General features: G+C 46.1%; 1 protein-coding gene and 1 pseudogene across 3 annotated transcripts in view; one reads left to right on the top strand and one right to left on the bottom strand.

Moving 5' to 3' along the window:
* The window catches only part of GALNT14 (polypeptide N-acetylgalactosaminyltransferase 14), an 805,599-nt gene that overhangs the window by 204,568 nt on the left and 583,276 nt on the right, over nt 1-17,755 (top strand). The window lies entirely within an intron of this gene.
* On the bottom strand, nt 8,623-17,712 carry LOC141258284 (alpha-1-antitrypsin-like; annotated as a pseudogene).

Genomic DNA, 17,755 nt, shown 5'->3' with positions numbered 1-17,755 from the left:
TTACATATTTCCTTTGGTACTAGGATTTAATAAGTGACTCTCATAGTGGAGGACCTGGCTGTCCTGCATTACACAGATAACCTATTGACTTGAATGGGCATCATGTAATACTTTCCTTCCCCTGCGAGGGTGCTGCAGGGGAATTGAACACTTGCTTTGTTAGTTCACTGCATGAAGCCGATCACTGGTCCCGACATCTGGACATACCCTTTAATCCTTTTTTTCTGTGTATTTTGGTAGTGGGCAGCGGTGGTCATATATTTCACGGGAGAGAAGCATACGTATAATTTTATGTTTTTAGAACACAAAAATGTCTCTGTAATAAATGTTGACTTATTTTATGATGCCCCCTCTGCAATATGGCAGTATAAAAAAAAACCCTTGTAGATGAAGTCCTAAAGATGTCACTGGATGGGAAGACGTCTTGGCTTATAATTAAGCAGAGTATACAGCGGGGACCTTCTCCTCCCAGTGAGCGCCGGCTCGCTGATTTATCTCCGGGATGTTATCAGCGGCCTGGCAGCCAGGGGATGAATTACCACTGGCAATATCTCGCCCAGCCGAGCACATGTGCGTCCCGGGCGCAGGTGCACCTAATGAAATACGCACCCCAATCTAGCACGGATAAGCAGGCGGCTGTCATGTTTCGTTATGGTGGCGGCAATAAAAGGAACGCCATTATTAGTATATCAAAATGTTTATCACAAGCTTTACCCGACACGACGGGATTACACGTACACAAGCAAATGAGCGCTTTCCTGCTTCACTTTAATTAAATATTGGTAATTGGAAACTGCTCTCCAGACGGATTTAGATTTTATACAGTGGAAATGGCCCCTGGCGAGCGCGAGGCTGCGGCGGAGGCTCTCAAGGTCACAAATGGCTGCAATGTTAAATCAGTGATTCTCCAGGTGCTACAGAACTACAGGGTGGGCTACCAGTACCGGCCCCCTGTGTCTTGTGTGGTCCGTACAGAGTGACACGTTTCTTGCCTCATCCATCAGAAATGTCTCATAGTAAAACTGACTTTATTGCTCACAGTAACCGATCAGGTCTCCGTTTTTATTTTACCATAGGAACAAATCAGGGCTCATCTTTTTTTTCACCATAGCAACCGATCAGAGCTCAGCTTTCATTTTACCATAGCAACCGACAAGATCTCAGTTTTCATTTTACCATAGCAACCTATCAGGGCACAGCTTTCATTTTACCATCGCAACCTATCAGGGCACAGCTTTCATTTTACCAGAGTACCAGAGCTCCGCTTTCATTTTACCATAGCAACCAAAGCTCAGCTTTCATTTTACCATAGCAACCAGAGCTCAACTTTCATTTTACCATAGCAACCAGAGCTCAGATTTCATTTTACCATAGCAACCAGAGCTCAGATTTCATTTTACCATAGCAACCAGAGCTCAGCTTTCATTTTACCATAGCAACCAGAGCTCAGCTTTCATTTTACCAGAGTACCAGAGCTCAGCTTTCATTTTACCATAGCAACCAAAGCTCAGCTTTCATTTTACCATAGCAACCAGAGCTCAGATTTCATTTTACCATAGTAACCAGAGCTCGCTTTTATTTCGCCATTGTACCAGAGCTCGGCTTTCATTTTACCATAGCAATATGCTGCAGTAATATGCTGCGTACAGGGTTAGGTGTGGAAGTGACATGTCCGATGCCATAAATGATAGTGACTACGTGTTTGGATGCACGACATGATGCAAACGTCTAGCAGACGCAGAACGACATGGTGCTGTATTCTGAGATCATCTGATATCACCGAGTGTCAGCAGTGCGGGGGAAGGGGGTAACCGGAAGTGAGCGGCGGATTGTGATTGTCTGCTGGCTGTGATCGTGGACGCCATGTGAACTGGTGATATCAAGTGATAAGGCGCAGTCCCTATATAAGCGGGTGTGACTCCATATAACACAAGCGGCACCAACTGCCCCAACATTCAGCGCCGGCGGTGGGTGCGCAGCTTGTAGGGCCAATATTCCTACATGACAATGTGAGAAGCCTTTGTTGCCGGGATATGTTGGGAGTTGTAGTGTAAAGATCTTTGCAGTAGTTAATGGCACGAGGAGTTTGTGTCTCAGTTTTGGGAACTTTTCTTCTCCAGAACTTTCTTTTTGCTGCAGTGCTCTTATGTGTTATTATGTCCTCGTTTATCTTGTCTTGTAAAGAGCAACTTATTGAATTTTTCTGCCGGCACCCGGAGATTGCTTCATCTCTTGTCACTGCTTTAAACTACTTTTCTCATCAGATATTTTCTTACGTTGTTTTTTTTTTGTTTTTCTGCATTCTCTTATCTCCCCTCTTATCTGTTTTTCTTAGATTGTTTTTTTTTATTATTATTTAGTTCTAGAAAACTATTCAGGTTGTGAAATGTAATACAATTATTCGTACAGTCTGTTGATGTGATCGGCAAGTTTTATCGTAATTTAGTTAAGATAATAATTAGTATCACCCCAAAAAATAATAGTTATATTTAAAAATTGTTTTATATTATATTTTTTATTTTATCATTTCTATTAATTTCACTTACTTTTGTATTATTACCAACCACTCCACACTTCTACCCGTCAGTATACATAGCTGATAGTTGGAACTTAAAAGCGTTGTCTTCTACTTGATAACCCCAGTTTAATTCAGAACCCAGAATTAATTAAAGCCAGGGTATATACATTCATCTCCTGCAGTGGCGCCATTCCTGCTATGTCGTGACGTTGTATCACGTGACAGCTGCAGCCAATAAGTGGTTGTCCATCTCCTGCGGCCAGGCTTGGACTGGCCCACGGGAGGGCAGGTGAATACTCGGGTAGGCCGTCACATTCCTATATGAGCAATAGTTAGCACAATACACTTGATTCTCAATGAAGAAACAGAAACCACATCTAATCTTTCATGTGACGAATGTCACGGGTGTGTCGCCACGAAGATCGTCGCGACTACACAGCCTGACTTCTCGCAGCTGTGTTTTTGGTGCTTTGTGTTTTTTGGTAGTGAGGGAGTTAATTCTCTTCCTCTGTGCTTGACGAGGCTCAGCCTCGCCCAGCTGCAGTTAATGCTGCAGTATTGGGATTCCTTCAAATACCTGCTGGTCTGATAGGGAAGTTGTCGGTGAAAGCATTTCTTGCAGACCTTCAGAGCGGATCGTTGTTTGGTGGAGTTCGGAGCGAAGAGTATGTGGTGTGGTTTCTTCCCTTCCTCCCTTTATCATTTATCTCCTAACCTGTTGTTGTTCCCTCTGTAATTGTGGTGTGAGTTTTTGTATGCAAGGTGGTCTTTGGTTTTCCCCTTGTATTGTCTCGTTTGTCTAGTACTGTGTTTTGGGCATTTTCTATCCTGTTCCCCATTGTTGTGATCGGGGTCCTTCTCAGGACTAGATCACTGAGGTTCAGGGATATTCAGGAGTTTAGGGTTACGCTGGCGGCCTGGACCTCTGTACCATTAACAGTACCTCCAGGTTGAGGGATTAGTCAGGGCCCCCGTTTAGGGTCAGCTCAGGCCCCTGACCTCCTGTATGCTGAGACAGCGTGACATTTTCACCGAACCGACAAAAAAAAAAAAAAAAAGAAAAAAACTCTCTTCAGCCACCATGGATCCAGTAGCCAGTCTAGCTCGGCAGTTGCAGAGTTTGTTCATGGAGCTGGCGGACGTTAAGTCCAAGGTTTTGTATCCCCAGGAGCAAGCCGGACCAGAACCTAAAGTAGCTCTCCCTGACAGGTTCACTGGGGGACGGGACAAGTTTTTTGTTTTCCGGGAGGCATGCATGTTGTACTTTCGGCTGCGACCTCGGTCATCGGGGAGCGAGGAGCAAAGGGTGGGAATTGTCATCTCGCTCCTACAAGGGGACCCACAATCTTGGGCGTTCTCTCTTCCCCCGGGCTCCCCGGCTCTCCAGTCAGTGGATAGGTTCTTCGCTGCTCTGGGACTCGTATATGATGACCCGGATCGGATCTCCCTTGCTGAATCTAAGTTACGTAGGATCCACCAGGGAGATCGTTCGGCGGAGGAATTCTGTTCGGAGTTCCGTAGGTGGGCCACGGACACCCAGTGGAATGACCCGGCTCTTAGGAGACAGTTTTGTCAAGGGTTATCTGACAAATTAAAGGATGTGTTGGCACAGTATGATCCTCCCGCCTCACTGGAAGCCGCTATGGCCCTTGCTATTCGCATTGACAGACGGCTTCGGGAGAGGTGCGGGATAACTCTGTTCCCTGTGATGACTCCACCTCCTACAAGGTCCACTCATATGGAGGTTCCCCTGGTCAGTCCAGAGGAGCCTATGCAGTTAAGAGGGACATCATTCCGGGGGAGGGGACCGGCGGTGCGCCACAAGACTGGAAGGTGCTTCTTCTGCGGGAGAAAGGGACATTTTATTGGGGGGTGTCCATCCCGTCCTTTGCAGAGTAAAGAGTCGTCGGAAAACTGTTGATCCCAGGTTGTGTGGTGGACGGCAATTTGGGAGTAGGTATTTCGTCCCTAGGTTCGTCTCAGTTTCTCGTGCCGGCGGAGGTGGTGGTGGGTACGAGAACTGAGAGGATATCTGTTCTTCTAGATAGTGGGGCCGGGGCTAATCTGGTGGACGCTCGGTTTGCCCGGGTTCAAGGTATGCTATTGAATATGTTGGCTAAACCCATCCCCATATTTTCGATCGACGCCAGGCCTCTCGGTCAGGGAAGTTTTTTGCAAGTGGTGCATAACGTAAATCTTCAAGTGGGGGCGATACATAAAGAACTGTTGTCTTGTTACGTGTTGGAGGGTCTTCCCACTCCTATTGTGTTGGGCCTTCCTTGGTTAACTAAGCATAATCCAGTTATTAATTGGCAATCCAGGGAGATAAGCCAATGGAGTGAATTCTGTAATAAAAACTGCATGAATACGGTGATCGGTGCTGTCACTCCTAGGGTCTTACCTCCATTTCTGGCGGACTTTGAGGATGTATTCTCGGAGAAAGGGTGTCAGGAACTACCTCCTCATCGCGTGTATGACTGTTCTGTAAAATTGCTCCCTGGGGCCAAGTTACCTAAATCTAGGTTGTATAACCTATCTGGTCCGGAAAGGCAGGCCATGAAGGATTATATTTCTGAGAGTCTGGCTAAGGGGCATATTAGACCTTCATCTTCCCCGGTGGCCGCGGGGTTCTTCTTTGTGAAGAAGAAAGATGGAGGCCTACGCCCTTGCCTGAATTTCCGTGAACTTAATCGGATTACGGTCCGAGATCCGTATCCACTCCCACTTATCCCCGATCTCTTTAATCAGATCGTGGGCGCCAAGTGGTTCTCTAAGTTGGATCTCAGGGGGGCGTACAATCTGATTAGGATGAAGGAGGGGGATGAGTGGAAGACGGCGTTTAACACTCCGGAGGGGCATTATCAGAACCTTGTCATGCCATTCGGTCTGACTAATGCCCCGGCGGTGTTACAACACTTTGTTAATGACATTTTTCGCCGCCTGGTGGGTCAATTTGTGTTCATATATCTGGATGACATCTTAATTTACTCGCCTGATCTTGTGTCTCATCAGGAGCATGTTAGGCAGGTGTTACAGATCTTGCGGGATAATAAACTGTACGCCAAATGGGAGAAGTGTGTGTTCGCCGTACAGGAACTCCAGTTTTTAGGTTTCCTGGTGTCAGCGTCCGGTTTTCGTATGGACCCAGGGAAAGTGCGGGCAGTTCTGGAGTGGGATCTGCCAGAGAATCTTAAGGCACTACAACGTTTCCTGGGGTTTGCTAATTATTACCGGAAATTCATTCGTAATTTCTCATCCATGGTTAAACCTCTCACTGACATGACAAAAAAGGGGACGGATTTTTCTAGGTGGTCTGACAAGGCTTGTCAAGCATTCTCCTCCTTGAAAAGATGTTTTGCCTCGGCACCCATACTCATTCAACCTGATGCGTCACAGCCGTTCATTGTAGAGGTAGACTCTTCTGAGGTAGGGGTGGGAGCAGTTTTATCACAAGGTTCGTCCCCTGGTAAGTGGCGTCCGTGCGCTTTTTTCTCCAAAAAATTGTCGTCCGCTGAGAGGAATTACGATGTCGGCAATAGGGAACTCTTGGCCATTAAGTTAGCTTTTGAGGAGTGGCGCCATTTTTTGAAGGGGGCAGTCCATCCGGTTACCGTTATCACCGATCACAAGAACCTGCTATATCTGGAGTCCGCAAAACGTCTGAATCCCAGACAAGCCAGGTGGTCATTGTTTTTTTACCAGGTTTAATTTTGTCGTTACATATCGTCCTGGGTCAAAAAATGTGAAGGCGGATGCCTTATCTCGTAGTTTCCCTGGGGCTGGGAATACGGATGATCCAGTTCCTATCCTTCAAGAGGGGGTGGTGGTGTCGGCAGTATGCTCTGAGCTTGAGGAGGAGGTATTGGAGGCTCAGGGGGACGCCCCTGTTGGACCTCCAGGGAGACTGTTTGTTCCAGATCAGCTACGACAAAAGGTGATCGAGGCACACCATAACTCCGCTTTGGCAGGACACCCAGGAAGTAAAGCAACTGTGGATCTCCTCTCGCGTCGGTTTTGGTGGCATAACTTACATAAGGAGGTGGTAACTTTTGTTGCGTCCTGTGGGGTTTGTGCGTGCTCTAAGACCCCACATACCCGTCCGTCTGGGGCCCTCTTACCTTTGAAGATCCCGGAGCGTCCTTGGACTCATCTGTCTATGGACTTTATTACGGACCTCCCCCCGTCCTCGAGTAAAACGGTCATACTCGTTGTAGTAGACAGGTTCAGCAAGATGGCACATTTTATCGCTCTTCCTGCTCTTCCTAATGCTAAAACTCTTGCGCCGGTGTTCATTGGAGAGATTGTGAGGCTTCACGGGGTACCCTCCGATGTGGTGTCGGATCGGGGGTCTCAGTTTGTGTCCAAATTCTGGAAGGCTTTTTGTATTCGGCGGGGGATGCATTTATCGTTCTCATCGGCTTTTCATCCTCAGACCAATGGTCAGACGGAACATCTGAACCAGAGCTTGGAGACATATCTCTGGTGTTTTGTGTCAGAGAACCAGGAGGACTGGGCTTCTTTCTTACCTCTGGCGGAGTTTGCTCTTAATAATAGGCGGAGCGAATCCACTGGTAAGTCCCGTTTTTTGGGGCATATGGTTTTCACCCCCAGTTTTGTACTTTCAGTAGAGGGGGCTCTTCGGGGGTTCCTGAGGAGGAACGATTTTCGTCATCACTCGCTTCAGTGTGGAGAGGGGTACTGAAAAATCTGAGTACTATGGGGAACCGATACAAACGTATGGCTGATAGGAGGAGAGTGTCTGGTCCGTACCTAAGTGTGAACGATCGGGTATGGTTGTCTACTAAGAATATAAAACTCAAGGTTCCCTCCTGGAAACTGGGTCCCAGGTTCATAGGGCCGTACAGGATCAGTTCTATAATTAATCCGGTGGCATTCCGTCTTGACCTCCCCCCTACGTTTAAAATTCATAACGTGTTCCACAGATCTTTGCTTAAGAGGTATGTGGCGCCAATGATACCGTCACCTTTACCTCCTCCTCCAGTGGTGGTCAATGGAAATTTGGAGTTTCAGGTATCGAAAGTCATCGATTCACGTTTTAGTCGCCGGTCCCTTCAGTACCTGGTTCATTGGAAAGGGTATGGTCCTGAGGAGAGAATGTGGGTTCCTGCGTCAGATATTAACGCAGACCGGTTAATTCGGGCCTTCCACACGACTCATCCGGATAAACCTGGCCCTGAGGGTCCGGAGGCCCCTCATAGAAGGGGGGGTACTGTCACGGGTGTGTCGCTACGAAGATCGTCGCGACTACACAGCCTGACTTCTCGCAGCTGAGTTTTTGGTGCTTTGTGTTTTTTGGTAGTGAGGGAGTTAATTCTCTTCCTCTGTGCTTGACGAGGCTCAGCCTCGCCCAGCTGCAGTTAATGCTGCAGTATTGGGATTCCTTCAAATACCTGCTGGTCTGATAGGGAAGTTGTCGGTGAAAGCATTTCTTGCAGACCTTCAGAGCGGATCATTGTTTGGTGGAGTTCGGAGCGAAGAGTATGCGGTGTGGTTTCTTCCCTTCCTCCCTTTATCATTTATCTCCTAACCTGTTGTTGTTCCCTCTGTAATTGTGGTGTGAGTTTTTGTATGCAAGGTGGTCTTTGGTTTTCCCCTTGTACTGTCTCGTTTGTCTAGTACTGTGTTTTGGGCATTTTCTATCCTGTCCCCATTGTTGTGATCGGGGTCCTTCTCAGGACTAGATCACTGAGGTTCAGGGATATTCAGGAGTTTAGGGTTACGCTGGCGCCTGGACCTCTGTACCATTAACAGTACCTCCAGGTTGAGGGATTAGTCAGGGCCCCCGTTTAGGGTCAGCTCAGGCCCATGACCTCCTGTACGCTGAGACCGCGTGACAACGAATTACCTAGTTTATTATTATATACAGGAAAGGTAAATTGTGAATGAGGATAATTTAATATTTGCATGTAGATGAACAACGAGCCTCCAGAGCCAATGTTACTGGTGGTGCCCTTGGCAGCCCAGTCCAACACGGTTCCAGCCTTGACGATTTCATCAGAGTTGATGTCCGCCCTGACAGAATATTGACATCATACCATAATGGGAACATTATACCAAGATGAAGGAATTATACCAGGGTGGGGGAGATTCTATCAGGAAAAGGCCCAGGATGGGGGGAAATGTTATGCCATGGGGTCCAGGATGGGGGCATTATTATTGGACGAAACCCAGGATGGGGTAGGTTGTTACAAGAAGGAGCTAGGACGACAGACATTATTACATGGAGGGCGAACGCTCATGTCTTTATAGGATCTATAACTCTACAAGGGCCCATACATCTGACCAACTTGCAGGTGGGTACTCATGTCCAAATTATGTGCTGGGGCCCATCGGACTGTAGTCACGCCACTGCGGTTGAGTGTGCAAGGCCTAAAATAGGAGATAACACTGATGACATATATTTTATTGTAGGAAATTTTTGTAGATAATTACTTTTGGGGATTTAAGACTCTTCCAGTGAAGAGAACACTTTTAGTTTTGTAGTCACATAATGAAAATATAAAAGGATGGTTAAATATAACTTCAGGGGTGGATCTAGGGACAACTTCAACCACTGTAGAGCTGGCCGCCTCTGTCCCCTTCTCATCAACACTGAGCACAGCTTTATGGACAGCCTGCGGAGGTGGAGAAAAAGAAGCGTCTTAAAACCCTTGGAACATAAAATAAAGATAGATAAATAGACTGATTGACCTTACCTTAGAAACCTTTAGGTTGTTTCTTCCGGTGATACCAGATAGATCAGCGTTGTCGGAGAAGATGTTGACTACTCCCATCTTGCTTAGCGTTTCTTTAAGGTCGATCGTACCAGAGATTTAGAATTTGGGGAGGGATAAGTCCACATACCTGTGTGCAATTAAGAGGAGCAGCATTACACTGATACTTTAACCTACACCAGTCATACTGAGCTATATGTATAAACTGATGTATTCCCAATGGTGGCCTTTTATGGAGAGTGGGGATAGCAACACACAATGGGATTAAACATAGACAGACAAAGAGTTGAAGAGAAGGACAGAGTGGGGAAGAGACCGTGCCCATGGCTGAATAAAGACAGTTACTGAATAATGAACTGATGCTGTCACTTACTTCTTTTCCATTGATTTCTTCCACTTTTGAATTGTCTCTTCATTAAAATTCTTTTCTATTTTGGATAATTTCCCCTCCTTTGGTAGGATGAATAAGGCATCGGCATCACCTTTATAGTGTAGGGAGACCACATCGGCCTCTTGGGTGAAGGCCACATTGTACAATCCTGTTCTGCTCATGAACGGCACTTTCACAGTTGTGTTTTCATTGATGTGAAAATTTCTCTCTCTCGTCCATTCTTCATCAAATGGTTTTTCCCATTTTCCTATGAAGAAATGAATTGAAAATTAATTTAGCATGATTATTGTATGGAATGGCAGGGGCTGAGCTGTGATAATATACAGTACAGACCAAAAGTTTGGACACACCTTCTCATTTAAAGATTTTTCAGTATTTTCCTGACTATGAAAATTGTACATTCACACTGAAGGCATCAAAACTATGAATTAACACATGTGGAATTATATACTTAACAAAAAAGTGTGAAACATCTGAAAATATGTCCTATATTCTAGGTTCTTCAAAGTAGCCACCTTTTGCTTTGATGACTACTTTGCACACTCTTGGCATTCTCTTGATGAGCTTCAAGAGGTAGTCACCGGAAATGGTTTTCACTTCACAGGTGTGCCCTGTCAGGTTTAATAAGTGGGATTTCTTGCCTTATAAATGGGGTGAGGACCATCAGTTGTGTTGTGCAGAAGTCAGGTGGATACACAGCTGATAGTCCTACTGAATAGACTGTTAGAATTTGTATTATGGCAAGAAAAAAGCAGCTAAGTAAAGAAAAACAAGTGGCCATCATTACTTTAAGAAATGAAGGTCAGTCAGTGCGAAAAATTGGGAAAACTTTGAAAGTGTCCCCAAGTGCAGTTGCAAAAACCATCAAGCACTACAAAGAAACTGGCTCACATGAGGACCGCCCCAGGAAAGGAAGACCAAGAGTCACCTCTGCTTCTGAGGATAAGTTTATACGAGTCACCAGCCTCAGAAATCGCAGGTTAACAGTAGAGATGAGCGGTGTTCGACTAGAACTGTTCGCCAATCTCAAATTCGAGCTGTTTTGGGCGGTGTTCGAGTTGTTCGACGAACCCGAACGATTTGCAAAAAATTCGGCTGTTCGAGGTTATGTTCGATAACTGTTCGTGCACCAAAAGCGTGTCCTGCATGTCTGGCGCTATTTAGAGCACCAATCATGCAGGGATTGTCTGCCACTCACTGTAATGCCACAGCCATGGTGGTTGTGGCATTACAGTGATTGCCCAAATCGATGGGAACAGTGCCAACAGTGAAACATGAAAAGCCGGCAATTCAGCAGCGGCATACACCTGTACCCGACAATTTAGAACCGAAAGAATAGAGCTTCACACATAGATTAGATAGATATAAACATGTCAGCCACATATATACGAAGTACAGTGAAAGTGCTGCTTACTGTACTTGTCATTTAGCGTAAAGGATTTATCAAAAAAAATAATAGTGTTTTCATGCACCGTCTCTTTAAAAAAGCCGGCCGGCAATTCAGCATCTGTACCCGACAATTTATAACAGAAAGAATAGAGCTTCACACATAGATTAGATAGATAGAAACATGTCAGTCACATATATATGAAGTACAGTGATAGTGTTGGTTACTGTACTTGTCATTTAGTATTAAAATAAAGGATTTATTATTAAAAAAATTGGCGTGGGGTTCCCCTTAATTTTAGGCTCTAGCGGAGGTTAAGCAGACGGCTGGGGCAGATGTTTGAAGCCTGGGAAGGGGGTAATACCCACGGAGCTTCCCAGGCTACTAATATCAGCCCCCAGCTGAATACATAGCCTTTACTAGCTATTAAAATGGGGGACCCCCCCCAAAAAATGACGTTGGGTCCCCCCTAATTTAATAGCTAGCAAAGGCTAGGCAGACAGCTGGGGGCTGATATTAATAGCCCAGGAAGGGAGCCATGAATATTGGCCCCCTCCCAGGCTAGAAACACCAGCCGTCAGCCGCCCCAGAAATGGCGCATTCATAGGATGCGCCAATTCTGGCACTTAGCCTCGCTCTTCCACGCTGCCCTGGTGCGGTGGCAGGGGGTAATAGGGTTGGGGTTGATGTCAGCTTATAATGCCAGCTGACATCAAGCCCAGGTTAGTAATGGAGAGGCGTCTATAAGACACCCCCATTACTAACCCCATAGTCAAAGTTAAAAAAAACACAAACACCCAGAATAAAGTCCTTTAATTGAAATAAAGACACAATCCTTTATTGTTCTAAATTAAACCATACTTACCGTCACGCCCATTCCAGCTGAAGCCAACGATCTCCTGCAATAAAAGAAAAATAATAAAGCAACCTCATCCTTACCTTTCCATGGTTCCCACGACAGCTTCAGCTCTGCTACATCGAGATGACAGGCTGGACCGCAGCAGAACGCTGCCATCCAGCCTCTCATCCCGCAGACACTGAGAAGCGCAGGCTTGCTTGCGCTGCTCAGCGTCTCTCTGTGACGACATCCAGATGAGCCGAGTTCATGTCCAATGAACTCGGCTCACCTCATGCACGTCACTGACAGCGTGGGAAAATTCTCACGCTGAAGCGGTGAGTGCAGGAGAATTCTCCCACGCTGTCAGTGACGTGCATAAGGTGAGCTCATGTCCAATGAACTCAGCTCACCTCCTGCACGTCACTGACAGCGTGGGAGAATTCTCCTGCACTCAGCGCTTCAGCGTGAGAATTCTCCCACGCTGAAGCGCTGAGTGCAGGAGAATTTTCCCACGCTGTCAGTGACGTGCATAAGGTGAGCTCATGTCCAATAAACTCAGCTCACCTCCTGCACGTCACTGACAGCGTGGGAGAATTCTCCTGCACTCAGCGCTTCAGTGTGAGAATTCTCCCACGCTGAAGCGCTGAGTGCAGGAGAATTTTCCCACGCTGTCAGTGACGTGCATGAGGTGAGCCGAGTTCATTGGACATTAACTCGGCTCATCTGGATGCCCTCACAGAGAGACACTGTGGAGCGCAAGCAAGCCTGCGCTTCTCAGTGTCTGCGGGATGACAGGCTGGATGGCAGCGTTCTGCTGCGGTCCAGCCTGTCATCTCGATGTAGCAGAGCTGAAGCTGTCATGGGAACCATGGAAAGGTAAGGATGATGTTGCTTTATTATTTTTCTTTTATTTCAGGAGATCGTTGGCTTCAGCTGGAATGGGCGTGATGGTAAGTATGGTTTAATTTAGAACAATAAAGAATTGTGTGTTTATTTCAATTAAAGGACTTTTTTCTGGGTGTTGTGTTTTTTTTAAATACTTTACTAGAAATTCATGGTGGTCATGTCTAATATTGGCGTGACCCCATGAATTTCGGGCTTAGGGCCAGCTGATAATGCCAAGCTGGCCCTAACCCCTTTATTACCCAGTGAGCCACCGCATCAGGGCCCTGGATGAGTTGGGTACAGCGCCAGAAGATGGCGCTTCTATGAACGCGCCATTTTCCGGGGTGGCTGCGGACTGCAATTTGCAGCGGGGGTGGCCCAGAAAGCTTGGGCCTCCCTGCGCTGCGGATTCCAGCCCCCAGCTGCCTAGTTGTACCTGGCTGGACACAAAAACAGGGCGAAGCCCCACGTCAATTTTCTTTAAATTATTTCATGAAATAATTAAGAAAAAAAGGGCTTCCCTATATTGTTGTGTCCGGCCAGGTACAAATAGGCAGCTGGTGGTTGGGGGCAGCCCGTTCCTGCCTGCTGTACCTGGCTGGACACAAATATAGTGCGAAGCCCCACGTCAATTTTTTTTAAATTATTTCATGAATTTCCTGAAATAATTTAAAAAAATTGACGTGGGGCTTCGCACTATATTTGTGTCCAGCCAGGTACAGCAGGCAGGAACGGGCTGCCCCCAACCACCAGCTGCCTATTTGTACCTGGCCGGACACAACAATATAGGGAAGGCCTTTTTTTCTTAATTATTTCATGAATTTCATGAAATAATTAAAAAAAAAGTACGTGGGGCTTCGCCCTATTTTTGTGTCCAGCCAGGTACAACTAGGCAGCTGGGGGCTGGAATCTGCAGCGCAGGGAGGCCCAAGCTTTCTGGGCCCCCCCCCCGCTACAAATTGCAGTCCGCAGCCACCCCGGAAAATGGCACGTTCATAGATGCGCCATCTTCTGGCGCTGTACCCAACTCATCCAGGGCCCTGGTGCGGTGGCTCACTGGGTAACAAAGGGGTTAGGGCCAGCTTGGTATTATCAGCTGGCCCCAAGCCCAAAATTCATGGGGTCACGCCAGTATTAGACATGACCGCCATGAATTTCTAGTAAAGTATTTAAAAAAAACACAACACCCAGAATAAAGTCCTTTAATTGAAATAAAGACACAATTCTTTATTGTTCTAAATTAAACCATACTTACCATCACACCCATTCCAGCTGAAGCCAACGATCTCCTGCAATAAAAGAAAAATAATAAACCAACCTCATCCTTACCTTTCCATGGTTCCCACGACAGCTTCAGCTCTGCTACATCGAGATGACTGGCTGGACCGCAGCAGAACGCTGCCATCCAGTCTGTCATCCCGCAGACACTGAGAAGCGCAGGCATGCTTGCGCTCCTCACTGTCTCGCTGTGACGGCATCCAGATGAGCCGAGGTCATGTCCAATGAACTCGGCTCACCTCATGCACGTCACTGACAGCGTGGGAAAATTCTCACGCTGAAGTGCTGAGTGCAGGAGAATTCTCCCACGCTGTCAGTGATGTGCATGAGGTGAGCTCATGTCCAATGAACTCAGCTCACCTCCTGCACGTCACTGACAGCGTGGGAAAATTCTCCTGCAATCAGCGCTTCAGCGTGAGAATTTTCCCACGCTGTCAGTGACGTGCATGAGGTGAGCCGAGTTCATTGGACATGAACTCGGCTCATCTGGATGTCATCACAGAGAGACGCTGAGCAGCGCAAGCAAGCCTGCTCTTCTCAGTGTCTGCGGGATGACAGGCTGGATGGCAGCGTTCTGCTGCGGTCCAGCCTGTCATCTCGATGTAGCAGAGCTGAAGCTGTCGTGGGAACCATGGAAAGGTAAGGATGAGGTTGCTTTATTATTTTTCTTTTATTGCAGGAGATCGTTGGCTTCAGCTGGAATGGGCGTGATGGTAAGTATGGTTTAATTTAGAACAATAAAGGATTGTGTCTTTATTTCAATTAAAGGACTTTATTCTGGGTGTTTGTGTTTTTTTTAACTTTGACTATGGGGTTAGTAATGGGGGTGTCTTATAGACGCCTCTCCATTACTAACCTGGGCTTGATGTCAGCTGGCATTATAAGCTGACATCAACCCCAACCCTATTACCCCCTGCCACCGCACCAGGGCAGCGTGGAAGAGCGAGGCTAAGTGCCAGAATTGGCGCATCCTATGAATGCGCCATTTCTGGGGCGGCTGACGGCTGGTGTTTCTAGCCTGGGAGGGGGCCAATATTCATGGCTCCCTTCCTGGGCTATTAATATCAGCCCCCAGCTGTCTGCCTAGCCTTTGCTAGCTATTAAATTAGGGGGGACCCCACGTCATTTTTTTTGGGGGGTCCCCCATTTTAATAGCTAGTAAAGGCTATGTATTCAGCTGGGGGCTGATATTAGTAGCCTGGGAAGCTCCGTGGGTATTACCCCCTTCCCAGGCTTCAAACATCTGCCCCAGCCGTCTGCTTAACCTCCGCTAGAGCCTAAAATTAAGGGGAACCCCACGCCAATTTTTTTAATAATAAATCCTTTATTTTAATACTAAATGACAAGTACAGTAACCAACACTATCACTGTACTTCTTATATATGTGACTGACATGTTTCTATCTATCTAATCTATGTGTGATGCTCTATCTTTCTGTTCTAAATTGTCGGGTACCGCTGCTGAATTGCCGGCCGGCTTTTTTAAAGAGACAGTGCATGAAAACACTATTATTTTTTTAAATAAATCCTTTACACTAAATGACAAGTACAGTAAGCAACACTATCACTGTACTTATTATATATGTGACTGACATGTTTCTATCTATCTAATCTATGTGTGAAGCTCTATTCTTTCTGTTCTAAATTGTCGGGTACAGATGCTGAATTGCCGGCCGGCTTTTTTAAAGAGACGGTGCATGAAAACACTAATATTTTTTTTAATAAATCCTTTACACTAAATGACAAGTGCAGTAACCAACACTGTCACTGTGCTTCTTATATGTGTGATTGACATGTTTCTATCTATCTAATCTATGTGTGATGCTCTATTCCTTCTTGTCTAAATTGTCGGGTACCGGTGTATGCCGCTGCTGAATTTGCCGGCCGGCTTTTTTAAAGAGAGTGTCTTCTGAGCAGTTTGTCAGCTTTTGGACACCTTTGCAGGTGTTTTCTATGTGTTTCTATGTGTTTTTGTTTGCCTGCCATTGGTTTTAACGGTGTTCGACGGTGTTCTAAGGTGTTCGACGAACAGTTCGACGAACAGTTCCTCGAACATCCCGGTGTTCGACGAACCGAACCGAACCCGAACACTACGGGGGTGGCTCAACACTAGTTAACAGCAGCTCAGATTAGAGACTTGTTTGGGCTAAAGAACACAAGGAATGGACATTAGACCAGTGGAAATCTGTGCTTTGGTCTGATGAGTCCAAATTTGAGATCTTTGGTTCCAACTACCGTGTCTTTGTGCGACGCAGAAAAGGTGAACGGATGGACTCTACATGCCTGGTTCCCACCGTGAAGCGTGGAGGAGGAGATGTGATGGTGTGGGGGTGCTTTGCTGGTGACACTGTTGGGGATTTATTTAAAATTGAAGGCATACTGAATCAGCATGGCTACCACAGCATCTTGCAGCGGCATGCTATTCCATCCGATTTCCGTTTAGTTGGACCATCATTTATTTTTCAACAGGACAATGACCCCAAACACACGTCCAGGCTGTGTAAGGGCTATTTGACCCAGAAGGAGAGTGATGGGGTGCTACACCAGATGACCTGGCCTCCACAGTCACCAGACCTGAACCCAATCGAGATGGTTTGGGGTGAGCTGGACCGCAGAGTGAAGGCAAAAGGGCCAACAAGTGCTTAGCATCTCTGGGAACTCTTCAAGATTGTTGGAAGACCATTTCCGGTGACTACCTCTTGAAGCTCATCAAGAGAATGCCAAGAGTGTGCAAAGCAGTCATCGAAGCTAAAGGTGGCTACTTTGAAGAACCTAGAATATAAGACATATTTTCAGTTGTTTCACACTATTTTGTTAAGTATATAATTCCACATGTGTTAATTCATAGTTTTGATGCCTTCAGTGTGAATGTACAATTTTCATAGTCAGGAAAATACAGAAAAATCTTTAAATGAGAAGGTGTGTCCAAACTTTTGGTCTGTACTGTATGTGATAATATTATTTACACCCAATAAATTGACTAACTGTGATGATTACCTCTGAAATAAATGTAGTTGATGAGGACCAAAACGGCATCCTGGTCTACACTGTCCAGCAGCTCAGGGATCTTGCCATGGGTGTTCTTCTCCACATAACTGTTCATCTGATTTTTTGCTGCTTCTTCATTCTTGAAGTCAGTAGAGAACGCCTCAGAGTGGTAGAAATTCTTGGCTTTATCTAAGAACGTCTGAAGAATCTTGTGTTCCTGGGAGATGAAGAGCGCGTTCCCACCACTGAGCTGCAGTTCCCTGTCCACATCATTCAGGAGATCCAGAAGATGGTGAAAACCTTCATGGATTTCTTGTTCTGAGATCTTAGAAATGTTAAAACCGATTCCTTTTATGATCTGTGAGTGGGTCTGAGCCTTAGCACCAAGACTTAAGAAAGCAAATGAAGTAGAGACACTGACTGGGGAGAAGACAATGTTCTCCGAAGGATGATCTAGAGCCACCTGCCGATACAGGTCAAAGGAGAATTTGGTAGTGTATTGTGCTATCTTGTAGCTGGGCATGGACTTGTTATGTTGATGGTGGTACTCATTGACATGATGTTCCCCTTTCTTGTGATCGTCCTCTTTGTGATCATGGTGGTCATCCTTGTCATGTTTATGATCGCCCTCATGATGATCGGCCAAAACCAATATAAAAAGTAGAGCCTCTCCTAAAAACAGAAAGACCCTCATGTTTCTGAGAGAAATAGAAAATGTCACTTTCAATAAGTTTGTG

The sequence above is a fragment of the Phyllobates terribilis genome, unplaced genomic scaffold (genome assembly GCF_046119375.1).
Source record: "Phyllobates terribilis strain yellow unplaced genomic scaffold, ASM4611937v1 Scaffold_3__8_contigs__length_932513732, whole genome shotgun sequence".
Classification (NCBI taxonomy): Eukaryota; Metazoa; Chordata; class Amphibia; order Anura; family Dendrobatidae; genus Phyllobates; species Phyllobates terribilis.
Note: the sequence above shows the minus strand (reverse complement) of the source record. Positions and strands in the feature narration are given on the sequence as shown.